Here is a 22,982-nt window from a genome sequence, read left to right on the forward strand (position 1 = left end):
TGGCTCCGATACCAAATCACAGATCATGCACTAAAACACGAAACTCAGAAAACTTACCTTCATTCGATGGCAAATAGGTATTTATACCCAACAAAGAAACTTCTGGAGTTCGGTGGGGCTGTAGCTTCTCGAGGAAGCTTATTAATTTGTTAATGCTTCCGCCAAATTCTAAAAGCTACCTGCTGAATTCTCTAAAAGTATCCAGCTACTGCATTAATGGCAATAGTTGAAATTACCATTCTTTTCCAACAGGAAGTTCAAACTCCTTGCAACATAACTGAAAAACATGGCTCACAATAAAGCGTTGTAGCCTCCACGCCATGAACATTGATTTCATTTTCTTTGCCGTGTCACTTTCGCAGTGCTGCCTGCCCGTAGGCGATGGCAACCAATATATGGATAGTTGTATGGCTGTAGGCTATTGCAACCAATATATATATATATATGGAGTTATTGTTTTATTAACAAGGGGTGGCGTATGTTACTAATTTGATTTAATCAAATATGGAGTGAGACTATCAATCTAATTTAACCAAATATATTATCTAATCAAGTACGTGGAACGCAGTAATATATCTCATCCGTCTCATTTAACCAAATAGAGACCAAATACATTATCTGACGAGTGGCATATGCTACCCTATAAAGTGATAACTCCATTTTGGGCCACCATAAAGCCATAGATTCAGAGTCACCCAAGATTCCATTATCATTCTTCTTGTTCCGTAATATTGCATGACGTGTAATAAGTACTTTAGCTACGTTGTGCAGTTAATAAAAAGGAAGGTTCAGAAAGAACGGCCATTAATGGGAAAGGTGTCGAACGCAATTTCATGTGATTAGGTTCCTTTCTCAAAAAGTTGATTAATACAACATCATCCGCACAGTTTTCCTTACAAAAATTCAATTCATTCACACTGCATGGTTGTAAGTTTTGTTTTTGAGTAGCTCCGGCTTCTTTGATTTGTTTTTGGCACCTAACACTTGTCTGTCCTGAGCTCAAAAAAATGCCTTTCAGTACGGAAAAAGGAACGCCATCTCTTTTCACCGATGGCTAAACACTATGCACTAATTTGTAAGATTAATCAGTTTCTTATTACTGTAGTGCGTGCTTTTCAGCACATAGGAAAATTCCATGAGTTTTGAGTAAGTAAGATGCATAAACGTTATGCATCAAACTGCAGATTAATCAAATTTTATTTCTATATACACAGATCTAATGACTCATGCAGTAATGTACGCTATTCAGTGAATAAGATGAAAAATAATGGCAAACTTAACGTCCATTGGAGTGAGGAATAAGGTTGTTAAGTAATGTGTCTCAATAGGGGTTATGAATATAACGACTAATATATTATTTAAACTTGATGGGATGGGAAATTGGAGCTTTTCTACTGGAGATTAATCCAGAATTAATAATTTGGAATAGTATTTTTGAATCAATATTCAAGATAGAAATATCCCCATTTTGTTACGTGGAATTTGAATAATATTTTTTGAATCAATATCCAAGATAGAAATATCCTCATTTTGTTACATGCAATTTGTTATGATTTATACCGTAATTGTAGACAATTATCATAGTTTTTGACATAATACACACTGTTTGTACTGAGTGGTTGAATTGGTGCCCTCACAAACCGAAGAAACATCTAACTAAGCATCATTTATAACGATATTAATTTTATTTAAGAAATAAATAAATCCACATTCCCCATAGCATTTGGCTTTTAGGAGAATACATTAATTTTTTTAAAATGCCTATGATTGATCGCAAAATACAGTAAATCTTAGACAGTTATCATAATTTTTGACATAATACACACTGTTTGTACTGAGTGCTTGAATTGGGACGCAGCAGTTGAAAATTATACAAAATGCATTGACGTCACTCACCTTCAGCTCAAGGAGAGCGTGTTGAATGACCATCAGAATATCAGTACCAGTCTTCTGCAGGCCGCTTCCACAGAGGTGATTTATCATTAATTTCCGGCAGCACTATAACACTTCAGGAAATTAAAAGAAGAAAGATCAAGAAATCAAATACCTGTTGAAACTGCTTCACAGGGGTGAAGCTCTGAAGCATCTGGGCACCTGCATCTATCAGGTGGGATCCCACGGTGCGTGGCTTCCCTGGCACATCTTCTGGGGTTGAAGCTATGTAACCAGAAGGTGGTCTCTCGCTGGATGTCATGTTGATGGCTTCGGTGTAGATCAAAAGAACTCACCAGAGTTAGGAACGAGTACACAGAGGTGAAAGGCTCCTCGCAGGGTTTTCTGCTTGTGATATAAGCTTTGACAGGGTTCCATACGCTGTGTAAGCTTGGGTGGTAAACACGGGCTCTGACAGGTGGTCAACATGCAAATATCTCTATGAACAAATGTCTAAATTAGGTGTTGGCTTAACGTGGAACAGGCCCAGAAAGAACTTAGGATAAGATTATATTGCAAACTATTTTATATTGCAAACTTTGGATAATACAACTCATTCTTTAAAAAGCTTAGATATTTCTTAAAAAAATATATACTTATCTTCCAAAAACCTTTGAATAATAGACTTCTTCAGAAAAGTATACAAAGAATACAACACTGAATAATAGACTTCTTCATAAAAATATAAAAAGAATACAATAGTTTTGATAAATAAGTACAATTATATGTTTAATCATTCACAAACAAAATTCAGCGAGAATAAGTGACAACTTGAAAATTCATTTCATCTCCAAAATCTTAAATAAATTAAATAATCACTTTCATATTTATTCTGAATTGGGTTTAGCCGGACTGTTTTATAGAGATATTATTATTCTATGTAGGCATATATTATTATTCTATGTAAGTATTAAGATTGCTTCAATATTTTTGCATCGGGCAACGTGAAGGCTACAATAAGACTTCAATTGTTTGCTGAACCAAAAACTTTGGGTAAAATTTTGTTGAATAAAATTGGGAGCATCAAACTTAGGTTAAAATGTGAAAACACCAAAAAAAAAACCAGTCAAAGTATCAAGTAATGGTAGGTCAACGATCCATCGATCGCTATTAGTCCCAGGCAGGAAATTTTAGTATGTCGCTGCGAAAATTCTATCTCACTTCCCATTTATACACAGCTTTCCATTTAGCCGTTGCTGCAAACTGAAGGTATGTTGCTGCTTCCCTTTTAGCAGCTACTGCAAACTAAAATTATTATGTTGTTGTTGAAAGTCTATCTAGATTCACATTTATATGCAACTTTCCATTTCTCTGTTTTTGCAAACTTAAAGTATGCTATTACATATATCTTCCAATTTATCTGCCCATTTAGACATTGATGAATTGGCGTTGCTGCAAATTGAAGGTATGCTCTTACTTTTGTTTATACAAAGTTATGGAGGCGTGAGCTGCCACCCAACACCTGCCTCGTTTGGGCTCAACACCTGCCGTGGTTTGAATTGCTACCTCGTTTGCGCTCAACACCTGCATCTCTTGTTTACTGCCTCGACACCTATACCTGCCATGGTTGGGTAGGTTTGAATTGTATTGTCGCTCTGAAAGAAAGCTTTTCACAATAGAAAGCTCAGAAATTTTGAATATGGAAGGCCATTGCACTGAGTTAGAAGGCCACAAAGATGTGGAATCAAACTCGGATTACCTTAGCTCAGATTTGTTAGGCTTTAACCACAGCCTGCCTGCAATTCCATCTCTCCATGAGCGGAGATTGTCACGCACAACAATTGAAGAATATAAGGATGTTATGAGCCTGAATGTTACGTTGTCTCACAGGCGAGCGATCTTGTGTTCTTTAGCCCTCGAGATCAGGAGGCAGCCAAGAAGAAGGAGTCGAATCGTCAACACTAAAGGGCATTTAAAGTTTTTTATTAGTCAAAGTTTTTCTACTAATGCATGTTTTCCTTTTTAATCTGTTAGAAAAATCAGTGTTAAGAACAAAAGAGAACTGCCAGTCATATCGGGTTTGGACTGCAAATTAAAGCGTTGCCATGGATGAATTTTTTGTGCCTCGTTTGTTATGCTTTCAACGTTACTAGCGACTATCGAAAGGCTTTCAAATAAAAATCGAAGATTTATAGATAAATTAAAATATGATTCTTGGATTATACATCTTCATATTAAAGAAAGCAGTGGGACTGTAACCAAAATAATCATATAGAAAATAGTAAAATACACTGTGATAAGCCTTCAAATATTTTTATTTTTAATAAAAATTGCGCAATGGAAACCCTTGGAACAGTAACTTGCAAGCAGCTTATATATGCAGCGTATATATATAGAACATTGCATCACTAATGAAATCAGTACTTAACAGAGGTGAAATGCAGCCATTACAATTTTATGCATTTTTAACAGAGGTGAAATGCAGCCATTACAATTTTATGCATTTGAAACTGGACCCGTTGCAGAGATTTTGAAGTAGGAAAGATTTTTTGTTATTTTCAAAATGGTATTAATATTTCTGTTTAGGAACTGACATTTTTTATTTTTTCACTTGTTGCACGTGGTGCATGCATGGCAAGAATGCTACCAAATGTTCTTTAACTTTTTTTTACACAAAATACTATTTAACTTTTTTTCAATGTTATTTCAAATATTATTTATATGGTTATACATTTATTGTTTTATTTAAATAAATAAATAATTAAAATAAAAATCAATGTAAATTTATATAAAAATAATATACATAAACAAATAATTGAAAATGATGCATGCCAAGGAAGGTGTCGATGCCATTATCCGTACAGGTATATGCAAAATTTCAAGTTTTTATTTTCATCTTTTCCATATCTCTGAGTGCTTAAACAATGTAAGCCCTTTGTCCATTTCCACGATTATGTAATCGTTGATTATCCTTCAATGTATCCTCACAATGTCAAGTTTGTATTTGCGTCTTTGCCAAATTTCTGAGTGATTAAACAATGTAAGCTCTCTGCACCAGGAGGTAACATTAAATGTCAAATTTATGATTTCTCTTTTTATTTAATTTGATCCTCGATTCATGAGCCAGTTTGATATTTCTGACATTAAACGCTGGCATTAAATGCTTGGCAGGGATCCCCGGATGAGAAATTCACGCAACTGCACGACTAGCGCAATCCTGAATTGGTTTCTGAAGTGGTCTCACTTTTCTTTGAAGACGCCGAGAAACTTCTAGCCGATTTATCCAAAACGTTGTATGTTTTAATTCCCGATTAATTTTCCCTGTTTTCTGTTAGACCTCTATGGAGTTTTGGGTATGGAGATTTCATTTGTATTTATTTCTAATGATTTTTTTCATATTTGTTTTGTTAAATAAATAGATATATGTCATATTTGTTTTGTTAAATAAATAGATATATGAGAATTGTTTATATGAGTTACAGAGCTCAACAACCGATTGTGTACAAGAAAGTAGATGGCCATCTCAACCAGTTCAAGGGTAGCAGTTCCAGGTGATTTCCATAACATGGTGGTTGTGTTGGCACTGCTAATTTTTATGTTGATATATGAGTTCCAGGTTAATCTCACATGAATTAGAAGTGAATGAGGCAGAGAATTATTTTTTCACATTGCTACTTTGTTATATCGATTAACTGTAACATCACATCATATGAGATACTTGGGTGTTGTTACTCAGATTTTCTTTGGACTTCGTAGTTTCAGACTTTCAGTTATTTGGGTAGGGATATACAAATATTTTCCAATTTTAAAATGATAGAATTGATATTTTATGGCCTAATATAGATGTCTTTTATCAGATATTCTTTATCAAATATAGATGTCTTCATTTAACATTATCTTTCAATGATTGTTACCCAGAAATGCTTAAATTCCCTTTCTGTCATTATTATACAGAAATACTTACTAAACTTCAGCCATTATTATACATAAATACTTACGAAACAGGGCAGGTTGTGGATGATGATAGCTACTATAAGTAGACAACCATATCCTTCAATGGGATGTCAATACAGTCTGATGCATTAATAACTTCCAACTTCCAAAATGAGGCAACAGCATCAACAGGTTCCAAAGTTCCTTTTAAAACTTCCAACTTCCAAAATGAGGCAACAACATCAACAGGTTCCAAAGGTTCTTTTTAAAAGAAAAGTTTCTACAAAATCTCAATTACTTTCATCTTTCACACAAAAGTAATGAATAATATAAATTTTCACAAAATGAATGTATATTATTGTTTTTATAAGAAAAATGAATGCATAATATTCTTTTTATAAAAAAAATGAATGAATTAGGTTGATAGATTTAACCCGGAAGTCGGTGTTTGTTCTCCCACTAAAAATTTGTACATAATATTATGAATTACTCAGATTCAATGCAGGATTCACAATCACAATGCAGTCCAGATGTTTTTAGTTTAATTTTTTTGGGTTAATTTTATTAAAAAATTAACATAGATTTCTTAAAATTATATATTTTAGCCGTGTCATCCCTAGAATCCTAGTACCAAAATTATCTTAAAAACTAAATCTATTTATAAATTAAAAAATTTATAATATAGCTGCAAATCCTTCCATAACTAAATCTATTTATAAATTAAAAAATTTATAATATAGCTGCAAATCCTTCAAATATTCCGAAAAGGGTAAAAAGATTTAAAATAAAAACGAAGATGAAGATAACTAAACTACACGCACATACCCTCACAAGGAAGAAAACTAAAAATGGAATATAAACAATACTAATATTCGATGCACAGTTTTTTTTTTAATTTCAAACATAAGGCTGACCTTTGCCTGGGATGTAGATTTTGGATCCCAGGGAAAAGAAAACTATAGATCCATGTTGCCACGAGATTTATAATGTTTTTTCGTACTGGTGGGATTCGATTCGGTTTTTTCCCATTGGTTTTAATAGGTTAAAGGATAAGAACAATCTTTGATAGTAAATACGAAACTAATAGGAGTAGATTTAATAAGAAGTAACATGAAATGATGTGTCTGTTCTCCTTTCGATTGGTTGAATTGAACGATAAGATTAATGTTCGTTTCAAATATCAACAGAGGAGTAAATTGAATAAATATTAACATGAATTAAGAAAGAAATTTTGTCAACTTAGATTATTTTTTCATTATTTTATATATATATATATAAAAGAAGTTAATTATTTAATATCTAAATATATTTTAATTTAATTTTAAATTTATTATATATTAATAAAAAAAATCTTAATTATTCTCCCATTTCATTATACATTTAATATATATAATGTTATAATATTTTTTTTGATATAATTATATTTATACATAATTATATATGTTTTTATATATATTTTTTATTATATTGATTTTTCTAATTTTATATATTATTATTATTATCTGTTTTTAAGGTCAATTTTATCAAATTGGTGTATGAGACACTTTATTTGTGGAACAAGGACCCACTTCCACGTAGTAATTTGACTGCTAAATTTAAGAAGGCATACATACTCACCCCTCTCGGTTTGAACTTGTCAACTATATATATATATATATATATATATATATATATATATATATATATATATATATATATATATATATATATATATATAAATTATTATTGGTCATAATAATAGTATACATAGTCTACTTTTTTCTTTTTGAACTTGTAATATATATATACGTTTTTGTGAGGTGCTCTACATTGTAACATTACATATAACATTACATTTAAAAATTACATATATCAGTTCCATTCTTATTTGCATTTTTGGGCTAGACAACATAAATTCTCATCTGGGACGGATGGAAATCTATTGGAATGCATACTTGCAATGCTCACCAGGATATCCAAGTCCTATGCAATAACAAGGGGCACTAATGCTTTGTGAATGACCAGGTAGAATTTATGTTTATTGCTACTGCTAGCTTGTCTCTAATTGGAGCATTGCTTACTGATCAAATTTACCTACTCATCAAATTTACCTATTGCTCAAATTATGATTGATCATTTAATGGTTGATCATTTACAATGGATCATCCTTTTCTCATTGCATTTGTTTTTGATTGGTTGCCACTGGAAGATATTCGAGCAACATTTGTAAATCAAAACAAGCGCATAGAAGCTCTCATCAATCTTTTTTTTTGAAACAGAGTAAAATAAACTGAATTAAAAGGATAGATATTTACTTAAATATATTGAGAATATAATATATGCCACCCTCATGTTGTTTCTATTTCCCTGGTTACTACTTTCTCTTCTTCTACTTTCTCTTCTTATGGGCTTAAGATTTCAATGCTTAAGTGCTCCATTATATAATTTACATGCGTAAATGGCATCCTTTATAACAATATTTTCATAACAATAATATCATTTAAGAAATATGTATAACAATAATTTCATTTATGAAAGATGAATGCCTATAATTTCTAGCCCTATGATGGCCAAAGGTGTGAGTGGAGCAAAATCATTTACTGAATCATTACACTGGAGGTTAAGATGGTCCCTCGATCCTTATGTTGTAGAAGTATAACTGAAAGCATTATGTCTTTGCTGCAGAAAGAGGAGAAAAGATTTTTCTTTAGCTAAAAGTTTTCCACGCAAAGAGGGATGGGAAAATAACTTGAGTCGGCCCATGGCCTCCAGAATTGATTCAATCATTGAAATAAAGACTGTTGTTGTTGACATAACATCTAGGCTAGAAAGGCTATGACTAAGGCACCACCACAGAAATAGCATCCAAGTTGGAAAGCCTATGAAGAAGGCATCGCCATTGACATAGAGGCAACATTGTTGTTTGTTTGTTTAGGCCCATTGGGAATTACTTGGAGCCACAACTACATGGAGTGCATGGAATAAGTTTCTAGAACTGTCTTTTATTCCAATGTCGTGTCCTTTTATTCTCTTGTTTTAAGAGAGCATTTCAGAACTAACTTGTATTTGATGATTTGATCAACTTAAACCTGAATAGATGCCGGTATTAAATGTTGAATATTAATATCATTATATCTTTTTGATATATACCATATATTTTTTAAATTGCATTAAAAAATAAAATAAAAATGAAATTTTATTATTAAAATTTTGAATATTGATATATGGTTTAGATCATATTGTTTTATATTTAATATATGGTTGCTAATTTGTTAAGTTTAATATAGCTATTACTATATCATTATTTTAAATTACATCTTGGCTGAACGAGAGGAGGCAACACTCCAGGAATTCAAGTGTAAGGTTAAAACTTTAGTTTAAATGGTAATATGAGTTTTTTCAAGAAAAAGGGCACCTAAGGCTGTTAATTTCAACTAGCCAACTCTTCCAATTAGAGAAGAGTTAAAGTGGCAGAGCAACCCAAAGCACCACAGTAGCCAGGTGACTAGAGTATGATTGGAAGAAACTTGCTTTATTCTGGCTTAACTTGCTTGAATATGATTTGATGCTACTTGCTTTATTGTCACTTAGAGTGAATTGCAAAATTTGCGGCATATGAAGAGAAAACAATGCATTGGTTTTAAAAATATATCTGAAGTAAGGGTAGATCTCATCGAGAATACAATGAGTAGACACTTTGTGTTGGCCCTTCACCGTATTGTGGTTGCTAAAGCTTACTAGTATAGCCTTAGTGTTGTGTGTTTGTCAGGGTAGATTGACTTTCATAAAATGTTGTGGTTTGCGATTTTCCTAATTAATCGGGCACTGTATTTGTATTGTAGTTTGTGGTTGTCTCATTGAGATAATAAATTTGTATTGTAGGGAACATTTTGTCGTTTGCAATTTGCTTAGATTTGTATTGTGAGCCACACGCCTATTTAATTCTCATAATATTAGGGAAAGCACAGCTGCTCATATATATATATATATATATATATATATATATATATATATATATATAAAGTTTTGCTCATTATCTATCCCTGCTGTTGCATGGTAATCCAGATTATATAATTTCATTCCCAATGGCGTTGATCCGATATTGGTAGACCGGAGTATTAACAGATGCGCAAATGGGTATTAAAGCAGCGAACAATTAACTAGACTAATAATTAATTATAAATTATAAATGATTAAATAGAGAATTTTTTTTTTTCCAAAAAATAAAATAAAATATTTATGTCTATTTCTATAATATAAATCAAATTCATATTTCTCATATTTATGTCTATTTCTATAATATAAATCAAATTCATATTTCTCATTATATATGTCGTCAAGTTATTCTCATTGCTATTATCAGTTCATAATAGCGTGATGTTTAATGGCCTCTTGCCAGACCTGTTAATTAACTGCGATTAATTTCTGCGATAGATCCAAATGAATGATTAATGAAAGAAAATAGGTGTCAACAAACAGCCTCACTGCTCCTTCAGCCCAAATGAATGATTAATGAAAGAAAATAGGTGTCAACAAACAACCTCACTGCTCCTTCAGCCTAAGGACGTCGTAGGTTCATTGATTCTTTTCTCATGAGACAAGTTAGAATAATCACGTTGTGTTTGAAACTATGATGCATCCCACTAACAAAATTAATTTAATTGAAGGATTTCATCAAGCCTAAATAATATTAAGAACAAAATTTGCGTGTTTGCACTGCTATTTATTTTCTATAATTATTGATTTAGTACCTTCTTTCTTTGTTTCTTTGAATACCGAATATCGTAAGTATATCTCTTATCGAAAATTTTCATTTCCTCATTCTCCAATTTTTCATTTCCTCATTCTCCTATAAAATTGGCAGGGACTACCACTGCTTGCAGTCCTTGTTAAACACTAACAATTATAGTAGGTCATAATTAATCATTTATTAATATTTTAAGTCACTTGAACTATTAATAGTTTAATGATTAACTAATCTATAAAACCATAATTTATGAATATCAATACTATTGATTATTTATTAATATTATTTACATCTATGTTACAGGATTCATTAGCACCAGTTGGAGCACAAGGAAGGAGCTCCAAATGTGTATCTGGTGGGGCAGGTGATGGTTGTTCTTGATAACGCACATGATTGATTTCAAAGAAACAATTTCCAAAGATAAGATCTACAAAGGAAATAGGCTCATTATGACCCTCAAGTGGTGTCACATTATATTTCATGTATGGTTCACTCTCCACTCAAATATATTTGTTTCTACCCTTATATGGAATTCATAAGTGTGACTAATTTGCAGAAAAATACCCTTGTAATTTACTAGACCAACCTCTACTCAAGAGTACTCCATAAGCTTCAAGGATGTCCACAATTACAATGTTTATACATTGGTGTACCCCATTAATTATCATATGATAATTAGATAATAACATTCTTGAGTTCACCAATAACTTGGATAAGGGATCTGTCCAGCTGAAGGATTTGTGCATTAGTTTTATCCCATTTAGCATTAATTTTCTTTACAATAGATAATAGCATTACATTTACAGATGCACTTAAATTAATCAAACAATTATTGACATTGTAATTAAATATCTTGAAAGTTAGCAAAAATGGGGGGCAGAGATTGTTAGCATCTAAAGTTACATCATTGACTACAGATTCGAATGTTCTAGAAGACTTACCAGACACCTTTTCAGAAGTAGAAGCTTTGTTACCTGACGAAGGTTGTGAGAAGGCTTGGACATGCAGTTCACATTGGCCTACTATCTTTGCAAGTTCAAAAATGGAAATGTTTCCACGAGCTCTTTTCAAATTTTCATTGATATTATAATCAATTGCTTCACTGTTAGCAAGTAGTGTTAAAGCATCTAGAGGTGTAGCTTTATTTGAAACTTCTAGAGTGATATGATTTTTTTACTGCTAGTGGTAGAACTATTTGAGGAAACAACATTTCCAGACTTATTTTGTATATTCTGAGCAGGATTATTTGGCGGTGTGAGTCTTCTTAATAATTTCTTCTTTAACTCTTGTCTCATCACTTCTTGTTCAACAATTGGCCCTTTTCTCCTCAAATTATAACAATCAATTTGCTTCTGAGGAGGGGCTTCATCTTGAGGTGGTGCTTCAAGACTCTTCTTGTTGATATTGAGAATACTACTTAATTAAAATTTACATAAAAAGGAGGAAACGATGTACTCTCTCCCAAGATGCCACGTTTCCCTTTCTAGAAGTGTCCAGAATCAAATTTCATTTTGGGGTGGGTTGATGCTTTTGCATCACCATCTCCCCAGACTTTTCAGCCTGTGCACCCTCAAGAACTCCTAGGGATATTCTGCTAGGGTGATGTTCCCTGTGGGACCATCCTCTATTTGTTATGAGGTGATGTGTCCAACTATAACTCCTCCAAAACTGCTACATATAAGCCAAGCTTTCTTGGAGACTCGTCATCCTGAGCATTTCACAATGAGCTCATTTAAAAAATTTCAGGGTGTATGGACCTTCAATGACTAGGGAGACATGCCAATGCTGAGCTATTTTCCACCTATTAAAGGATACCACATGTCACTCACTAAGTGGTGCCACATGTCACTTATTTTTAGCCTGCTTGGACACCCAAAAACGCTAAATTCACATACCACGTGCCACGTCTTTTTTGGTGCCACGTGTCTTGGGTATTTTGGATGTTAATGTCATGTTACCCCATGGCTCCATGTCATTTGAAGTGGCCAATAAAAACACGCCATGTGGCTTCCACATTATCTCTCCATGTCACTGGTACCACAGAAGCAGGGTCCAAACCATTTTTCTTCCATTGAATTTCTTTAATAAATTTTAAATCTGAATTCTTTAAGTCTTTCTTAATTAGCTCCCATACTTGATTTGTTCGTCATGGTCCCCATTCACGTCTTGTCAAGCTGGGCCTCCGTCATCCCAGAAGATTTGAGTTATTCCTTCCTTTGAAACTTTCGAGGAAAACCTCTGGGGTTACATGTACTATGTGGGGTCCTCCAAACTATATAATTCTACCAATCATCCTTTCCTATTCCACATCAACACTTTTCCACCTTGTTTGTGCCATGTTGCCCCGCTTCTCTATAATACCAAGGGTTTGGACTTGCGCCCTATCTGGAACTCCCGAGGAAATACTTCTGGGGTGATGTGGCTATGGGATCCCCCTCTTGGAACATTAATTGATCGCTCCACCAACTCTAGTCACTAACCACCAACTTGTGTGGGTTTGTCAAACTTAGCACCAATGGATCCTCTTAACACCAATTTAGCTATGCAACTAAGGCTTTCTGGTCTACTTACTTCAACCTTTAATAACTTTTTATCCTTATAGATCCTTTTTAGACTTCAATATACCATCGGAAATCTCTTTTCAAACACTATCCATCTGAGTAGTGTCCAAGTGCATTTGAGCTGATATTTTGAACTAGAAATGGCGCCAAGGTCACTTTTCTTTGACTAATCTACTTGCAATCACCTGAATTGTGCTTGACATCAATGGCAACATATTTTCAACATATGGTAGAAGCAAAAGCTTTCCCCTTTACAAACCACCAAGGATTAAGTTTAGGTCAAATGATATTCCTCGAACAACTATGATGAATCAACTTGCAGTTGTAGATAACAACCAACGATGGTTGATGTATATATTAATCGTCTCTACATCATTGGTAAGAGATTAAATTGTAAAAAACGATAGTATTTGGCCTCGTGTATGGGAATAAGGATAAATTGTATTAAAAGCATGTGACCCTAACTAGCCTAGATAATGACTATGTGAATAATATTTAGAGTGAAAGTGTATTTTGGTTCTAAAAGAAACTCTAAAACTATTTTTGATTGGTTAAAAACTCATGTTAAGAAAGCATGTCCACAAAAGCTCTATCCTTTTATGGACCACTAACAAAATATTTTAAAAAGCATAATTTTTTTGAATAATAATAATGATGATTCAACCCACTTTCGCAATAAGATTTAGTGATTATTATTGATATCACTATAGTGAATTTAATACTTGTTATTCATATTATTATTCTCTAGTGCATGCACTCTATGTTAACAATTATACCTTACCAACACCCTAGATCCATCTTAACTTTGAATTTACTAAGTGCTAAGAGGGATCAAATCTCTTTTCACTCTAAAAGAGGTTTGCAACTAAAGAGATTTGGTCCCTCTCAATGCTTGGTGATTGAGAGTTAAGATGAATCTAGATTGATTTAATTGTTAGTTATAGTTATAAGTATAATTATTTTTATTTATTTTTAATTTAATTTAATTTTTATTTTAATGTAATTTGATAAGATAAATTGTTTTGTTATTTTATGGAATTTGAGTAAGTTAAAATGTTTCATAGTATATAAAAAGACATTACAACATCTCTTCCCTATTAAGTAAGTTAGAACGCTTATATTGAAAAATGCTAAGAGAAAATATTCTTCAATGTCCATAGTTACTAATTTGATAAGTTAAATTATTTTGTTATTTTATAGAATTTGAGTAAGTTAAAATGTTTCACAGTATATAAAAAGACATTACAACATCTCTTCCCTATTAAGTAAATTAGAACGCTTATATTGAAAAAAGCTGAGAGAAAATATTCTTCAATGTCCATAGTTAACCACGTGTGATAATGACCAACATGGTGATCACATTGACAATTAAATTTTTACACATGGAATTGAAGACATTTACGCATGGAATTGAACATGTTGATAGATTAAGAAAGTCCAACAAGAACATGCCAAATTTAATGGTTGGTAGAGCAAGAGCATAATTTGACATGAGTATACAACATCTCTTCCGTATTAAGTTAGAGAGTACTTATATTGACAAAAAAGAAAGAAAATATTTTTCAATCCATGATTAACCACGTGTGATAATTACCAACATAGTGATCACATTGACAATTAAATTGTTACACATGGAATTGAACACGTTGATAGATTAAGAAAGTCCAACAAGAACATGCCAAATTTAATGGTTGGTAGAGAAGCAGCATAATTTGACATGAGTATACCCTGAATTAATTTCCGTGGGTTAATAGGATCGTATACCTACGTTCCGTACTTTCCATTGAAGTCAAATGAGAGTTTAACCCACCTAACATCCTTTCAAACCATGAATTAATTTGAATTCAAATGAGAGTTTAACCCACCTAACATCCTTTCAAATGAGAGTAATACCTATATGCCATGTTTGTCGTTGTAGTCAAATTAATGTTTAGCCCACCTAATCTCCTTTCAAACAAATTTAACTAATTCCGGAGAGTGATTATGATCATATAAAGCCTGCGTGCCACATTTTTATTCCGGAGAGTGGCCATGGAATGGAAGTCAAAGTAGCTTTACTTATAACTATAAAAGCTATGGACAGAAAGGATTTCAGCGCTTGACCCGAGAAGCATCCTGGTTCTGGTTTTTCGTACCCCAATTTTTCGTATCGAATATCCTTTATCGTTAGTTTTGCCTATCATTTCACTGAGCCATCGGTCCCGGACAGAATGGGAGAAAATGTTAAACGAATTATTAAAAATAGTGTCTGTAATGTTAAACAAAACGATTAGCATTGTAAATCTAACAAGATAATGGCTATAAGATGTAACTTAGTTTAATTTTTATCAGGTTTTATGTTGAAATTCTAATGTTGAAATTCTAATGAAGGGCTTAACCATGGAATTCATTTTTAAACCTATTAAACTATTCCAAGAAATTTCCAATCTAAACCCCCAACCCCAACCTAAACTTAGCTAAAGTTACTAAATAAAAAAATTACCCATTTAATTAAATAATTTACAGTTATGATATAGATTACTGTATTTATAAGTTGGTTAGATGGATTATATGATATCTCTTAAATAGTAAAAGACCTTTTTCAAGTAGTAGGCTTATAAGCTTTTGAGGGCTTTATTCATAATTAGACGAAGACTATTTTCTTTAAATAATGGAATTTGACATTTTCAAAGAATATGACGAAGACTATTTTCTTTAAATAATGGAATTTGACATTTTCAAAGAATCATAAAATTTACGCTTATAATAATTTCAATTATGATTATTAAAAATATTTTGTTGTAAAAATAAGTTAATATTTTTTTGATGTAGTTAAATAATAAATAATAAATAATAAATTAATATTAATATTAAAAAATTATCATATTTATAAGATAATTTTGTTTTCAAAACTAGATTTTTATTAATGTGTTTTGTAAAGAAAAAATATAACAATTAATTTTTGATATGATAAGAAGTGTAAAATTGTTATAAGGACTTGAATCTTTATCTTAAAAAATCAAAATGAATCTTTTAATACTATGGATATTTTTCAAATATTTTTTTAGGGTATAATTTTTTCTTTAAAAGATATAAACATTTGGGATTAAACAATTCAAGAAACAGAAACCTAAGGAAATTGAGGGATGCCAAGCTGAAATCTTAATCCTAAAAATTGGAGGGTTATTCTCATCTTTCACATACACAAGCAGTCAATCATGGCTTCCTTAAACTCTTATTATTGTTTTCTTAAAAATGAGGATAAAATCAATCTCTGTAATTATAGGACCATTATGATTACCCTGTTTTGGAAAAGCTATAGGGAATTACGCAACTGTGTCCTTAGTATGTCAGTAAATAAATAAGAATCCTCAAAGATTCCCCCTCTAGCATGGGGATAACTGTTAACGTTGACAAAATGAAAGTTATGATGATTAAACCCATAAATATCATTTGCAATACCTTTGTATATGACAAAAACTTTGAGGAAGTGCCTTCATACAAATATCTTGGAATCAATATTCATCACAACATCAGTTGGAAGTTTCGCATTGAGAAAATGATAAATGAAGGGTGGAAAGCTTATTATAGGCTTGAAAACAATTGTAAATAAATAGACATTTAGATAAGGGATAAGAAGAAATACAGATACCTCAATCAAATGGCTCGCTTGATCATGGTTAACCTGTAGGAGAGTCCATTTGTACAATTTGTGGAGGATCATTATCATCATCATAGGAGGTAAACGAAATGTTTGCAAAATTCTTGGGCAACAAAGAGACCGTTTAATCTAGTCTGTCCATTTTTCCGATAATTTCATCCATGCACACAAGAATTTATTTCTTAGTATCTACATGGTTTATAAAACATCTACCCATGAGAGTTTTGATGTGCCAATATAGGTTGATATTTTTCATATAGGAGGATTGACGAGCCCGAGTAGAATTTCCTGTTTCGAGGATCTAATTCCTACTGTCCTAATTGATCTAATGATCCAAAATATATTGACTTGTCTAGCGAACTTCATTTTCAACCTTAGATATTGTTTTGTGAACCTCATCAGGGATGAATTCCATATATTTGGCCATTGAGCAACGTGTTTCAGGTTGTGCATAGGTTTGCGTAGAAAGCAAAGGAGAGTCAAGGTAGGAACGAAGAGTAACTCTTCCTCGTTTTCCATTTCTATTCCTAGTGAAAATAAATTTGTAAGCCATGCAAAGGGGGGATCTTGAGAGGAGGATAAAAGTAGCTAGAACCCAGAGAAAAACACCCAGTGGAGATAGGGGAGGTTTTAGGGGAAATACTAGCCCAAAAAAGTAGGAAGAAACCAAGGAATGAGATCAAGGAAATATGTGCAAACTTAGAACCATCCTTACAAACAAAAAAGAGTGATAGAAACACAATAGACCATCCCGAGTAAGTTGAATAAGGAAAAATACTATATGTATAGCCTAAAATCGACAAATAGACCCAAAGAAGGAATGAACACCAAAAGAATAATAAAACAAAGCAACATGCAAAGGGTAGAAATAAGGGGAAATTGTAACTTAAAAGATGGAAAAGACTGAAAATTAGTGCATCGAACTTGAAACCAAACCTTGAAACAATCTGTGGGTGAGTGATCACAAGATTAAAACTTATTTTCTTCTAACCAATTAGAGCCACCACCAAGCCTGAGTGTAGGGGCATTGCTACGTATAATGTTGCATCTAGTTGGAAATCCACCTCCCTTCTCTCGTCGGAGCTCTTAGATGAGTATATTTCCATAAAGAATCTAAAGAAAAAGGAGAGTAGATATGTTAAAGGAATAAAAGACTAAAGGAAACCAAGATATCAACCTAGCACGTTCTTTCATTCGACGAGCCAAATTCTAAAATATACTTTTGTAATGCCACCCTGTCTCATGATAAGCCACCTTTTCTCCAATAACTCCCACAATTAATCTCAAATTTTATTGGAAGGCATAAAAATAGTGTGAGCATCATTTGCATGACTCCCATGTAGAAATTCCTTGTAGGTTCAAACTGCTAACTGTAATTTACTAAAACAATAGACTTGAATCTACTCTACTCATCAGCAAAAACAATTAAATGATCACAAAATCAAGAAGAATACAAGAGAAAGAACTAAATAAACACGTTACACAATGATTTCCTAGGGAAATCCACAACTAAAAACCCCTTCTATCTGTATACTTCATTAGTCAGAAAACTATGAGAATATTACAGGGAAAATTTTAGGGGCTAATATTCGCCCATGGGCTAATTTTCTATACTTTTTCCAAAAAAAATGATTCGCCCAAATTTTATAGAATGAAATTATTTTACCCTAAAAATCGCCAAAATATTATATATAACCTATATAAAAATACTATAAATTTGAATATTTTTACAAAAAAATCTCCAAACATTTTATAGATTTCATATTATGTACTAGTTGGATTCGCCAAGGTTTCTAAACTTTAAGATAAATTTCCATCCTTAAAATTTTCCTTGGATGATTACAATGCTTTTCTCAAGCCCGAGAAACCTCTGCACTATCTCTATCTGTTTCACTACCCCACAAGCTGACTCTAGCCAATACATAGCCAATTCTACTGCCTTCCAAGCTCCATTTCCTTTTGTTGCTTCCTTGGGAATTAGCCCCCTATTAATTAGGGAAAATCCTCAATTAGAATTGTGCAATCCCTGTAGGTCCTTCTCTGATTGCATACACCACCTACACAACTTGGAAAATTATATAACTGATAGTAAAATACCCTTTGACTCCAATATCAACTAGGTAACTTGCATATCACACATGCATGAGTTATGTATGGCTGAACTATTAGTTAATTGGTTAAACACTAAAGTTGTACCCCACTGCTAGACATCCCACTAGTTCCTCCAATAGTTGGAACTAGTTTAACTGACATTAACTCAGTTTAATTGACATTAACTCATTTTAATTGAATTGAACTATTACAACTCAAAATAAACTCAACCAGGGATCCTAAAAAGTAGGAGCCACTCTACATGACTCAAGTTAGACACTCAGCTCGAATTAACTAAACCAACTAAGTGAAATTAACTTAGTTAACTCTTACAAGTTGTCTTATGGTGTGAGTGATAGTTTCTTGACAATTCAGAAGATGCAAAAGAAGAGGAAGAAAAAAAGCGACCAAAATTAGAGCCACATACTCATCCTGACATCAAATAAAATTATGGTGAAGGGGACAAATCCATATCAGCGGATACAACTCAAAAGGCTACTAAATCAGCAAAGTTCATAGTACCAGAGCAACAGAAAGTGGAGATGCCCGTGGAAAAGAACTCAGGTGGCATAAAGAGATCTCATGTATCTGAGAGTTTTGACTCAAACAAAGAGATACTTCCGCAAACAAATAGCCATAAACTAGCACTAGTAACAATTGATCCTAATCAAGGAGTATGGTGGAAGGCAGATAAAAACAAAGAAAAAATGGGGAAGCTTAGTGATTTTTATCCCAATTAATCTCGTAAAATGATGAATTTTTAGTTATTCCTTTTTTGTACATCAGCTCCAAGGCTGATATGGTTGAATGTTTTTGAGCATGTGCGGAATGTAATTTTGTTTCTTGGTCTTCAGGTTGAATAAAATACCAAAAAAAAAAACTGGAAAAAAAATATAAACTTGCTCTTAAAAGATTATAAATCTCATTTTATTTTTAAAATAAAAGATTCAATCCCCTTTACAATTTTTATGAATAAATAATATTTTTTATTTTAGTTATCTTAAAAAAAAAACTCCTTACTTATATACTTAATCATATTAAATTTAATTATATAGACTTTCCAATAAAGACTAAACTATCATATTTGTTAAAAAAAGCAAACAAAACCTTTATTATATTTTAACTTCAAATTATATTTTTATATTTGTGTTATAAGTTTTATATTTGTGTTATAAATCTTATAGTTATAATTTTTCTTTTTAAACTCTAATAAAGGAATTGATAGAACCAATGTTCCATTAAAATAAACATCATGTCGAAGATCAAAATAACATCTTTTATATAAAGCATGGGAAAGATCAAACTGGAAAATCAAATCAAATATTTGAAAATGAACTTTATTATACAAAGAGTGTAGTATCTTGCAAAAGTAATCATTATCCATATAAAGTAGGTAAAAGATTAAAAAGGGAAATCAAGTAATTGAATATGAATATATAATACTTAAATAATAAAAATATAATATTTAAGAATAGGCTCTATTTCATATTAAAAATATATATATAGATAGATTCAAATTGCATTGACAGCCTCCTGACCACATAATAAAAGTGATAATTAATTAACAATTAAAAGTGATAAAGGGGATCTAACGAATCACATTCATTATAAATGCGTGGTTATTAATCTCAGAGAATCACAAATGCTTTGTTACTAATTTCAAAATGTCAATCTCACATTGCTCAATAAATTAAAAACAATTCGTTTAATTACTATTCTATCATGTGGCGGAGCGTTTTTTAATATGGATGTTTACATTAAACTTTTGGAGATAAGTAGGAAAGTTTATTGAAATTTCGTTAGTTTTAAGTGTAATTTTAAATATTATTGAAAGATTTTGGTTTTAGTGGTTCGGTTAATAATTTATTTTTCGGAGATAAGTCGGAAAGTTTATTGAAATTTCGTTAGTTTTAAGTGTAATTTTAAATATTGTTGAAAAATTTTAGTTTTAGTGGTTCGGTTAATAATTTTTTTTAGTTGTATGGGTATTTAAGTCTCTAAAAACGATTCCTAGGAATGTTTATGAATAATTTTAATAATGGCTATCAATTTTCTATAAATTATGTATATATATATATATATATATATATAAAATTGAAAAATGGAAAAAAAATATTAATTAAATTATGGGTTAAAAGTATGTTGTTAATGGGAAGTTCAAATTTGATTGAATTCATTAAAGCTAATAACCATAATCATTATTATGTTTAAAGGATTTAGGTAGAAAAATAAGTAAATGTATATAAAACACAAATTGATACATAAGAATGTAAGAAAATGGTTCACAATGTTGCCATTCTAAACATAATGAAAATTGTAATTTGAAACAAATTTGGAAAGTGGAAAATTTGTGTTATATATATGATCTGAATGGATATTAGTGGCCACTCACCTATTCTGCTAGTTCAAAGCACAAGTTTCCATATTGACAGTTTTTCTACAATTTTCTAGGTCCTAAATTTCTAGGGTTGTTTTGAGGCCCTAAACGACATTTTTTTTACGTGGCGCTGACTTAGATATTAACCATAGGCATATCCTACACCCACTTGGAATGTGTACTTCTCGACTAGACATTTCCAACATGCTATGAAGCATCTCAAACAAAGATCATATGCAAAAGTTATGACCCCACGAAGTTGAGGTACCAACTAACCCCATTGGGGCCATAAACGTTTTGGTGTTTATTTCTTAGGGTTATATTTTTGAATTTTTATGGTTTTCTCATTGTTATTTATGTTAGAAAGGGTCTTTAGGCATTGTAATAGCTTTTGTGAATAAGCATATCCACTATCTCTCTTTGTTCAAAGATAGCTACCACCATTCTAGCCAATTTGTGTTATGCAATATTCTCTTATTTCATTTATGAATAAAATTTGGGTTTCCACCTATTGTATGGTTAACATTTAGGGGCCTTATGCTAAAAATCTTTGAAGCTCTACAACTCTGTGCAAACCTGAGATTTTGAAACTTGAACTGTGGTGAAACTGTGTTGACTAATCATGGCGACGGGTCAGGGCAGGGCCTCGTCCTCGAGCAACAAGCCTGCAACTTTTCATGCTCTGATTCAGAAGCTAAAATCCAACCCAAGACCGAAAGAGAAACAATCTAAGTTCGTCAAAAAGGTTGAAGTTGTTTCAGCAAGTAGCACTCCCTATGGGATTTAAGAGGACCTTCTTAACATATTTGAAAAGATCTTTGGTAGGAAATTTCATGGGAATGTGGCCCTCACCCAGGGTTGTTGAACAATAGGCATAAAAATCTTAGAAACCCATCATGAAAGGAAATTTGGGATTTTTTGCTATTGGAAATGGTTTTTTTGTCTTAATCTTTGAATACAAGGAGGATAGAGACATTATTTTCAGGAATGGGCCATATTTTCTTGTCGCGAGGGGAATGTATTGGAATGCTTGGTCCCTAGATTTCAGTCTGGTTGGGGACATCTCCATAGCGGTGCTAGTCTGGATTAAGTTATCTCGGCTTCCCTTATCCTGCTGGAGCGATGACTATCTGAAATTTATTGGAAACGAAGTAGGGAGATATCTTGATCAAGCAGAGCCAAAAGGTTAGTAGTTTTCTTGTGGTAAAATATTCTTAGAGGTATACTTGGAAAAGGGCCTCCCTTCCGAGACTTTTTTGACCCAAGATGATTGGAAGCATGTTCAGTGTTTGGATTATGAAAACTCTCGTTTAAATGCAAAAGTTTCCATGATTACAAGGACTTTTCACGTGATTCCAAAAAAACCCAAGTTGGAAATGGGAAAGAAGGGAACTCAACACATGAATGGCACACTCAAAAGAGAGGTGCCAATTGAGGGAAAGGCGATTTTAAGAACTTTAAGCCAATATCTTAGCATGGTGCTTCCTCCTTGGCCAACCCCTTTGACTTACTTTCACATGATGTAATGCTCAAGAGGAGCCAAAGGTTGATGGAGAAGCTCTGAGACATGAGGAAGACATGGTCGAAGAAGAGGAAGAATTTCTTGCAGGACGGAAGAAGAGATTGTTGAATGCATTTCAAAGATGGAAGCTTTCAATAATAAAGTCATTCATCTCAAGCCATGCCATATTCTTTCCACTCCTCCATCTGGTAGGAGGTAGAATGAAGCAGAAAGGGCATCTCCACAATCTCTCGAGATGAATAAGGAAGCAGGAAAAAATG

This window comes from Pinus tabuliformis, chromosome X, assembly GCF_031772625.1.
Source record: "Pinus tabuliformis cultivar Carrire ecotype Pingquan chromosome X, CPIR1, whole genome shotgun sequence".
Lineage (NCBI taxonomy): Eukaryota > Viridiplantae > Streptophyta > Pinopsida > Pinales > Pinaceae > Pinus > Pinus tabuliformis.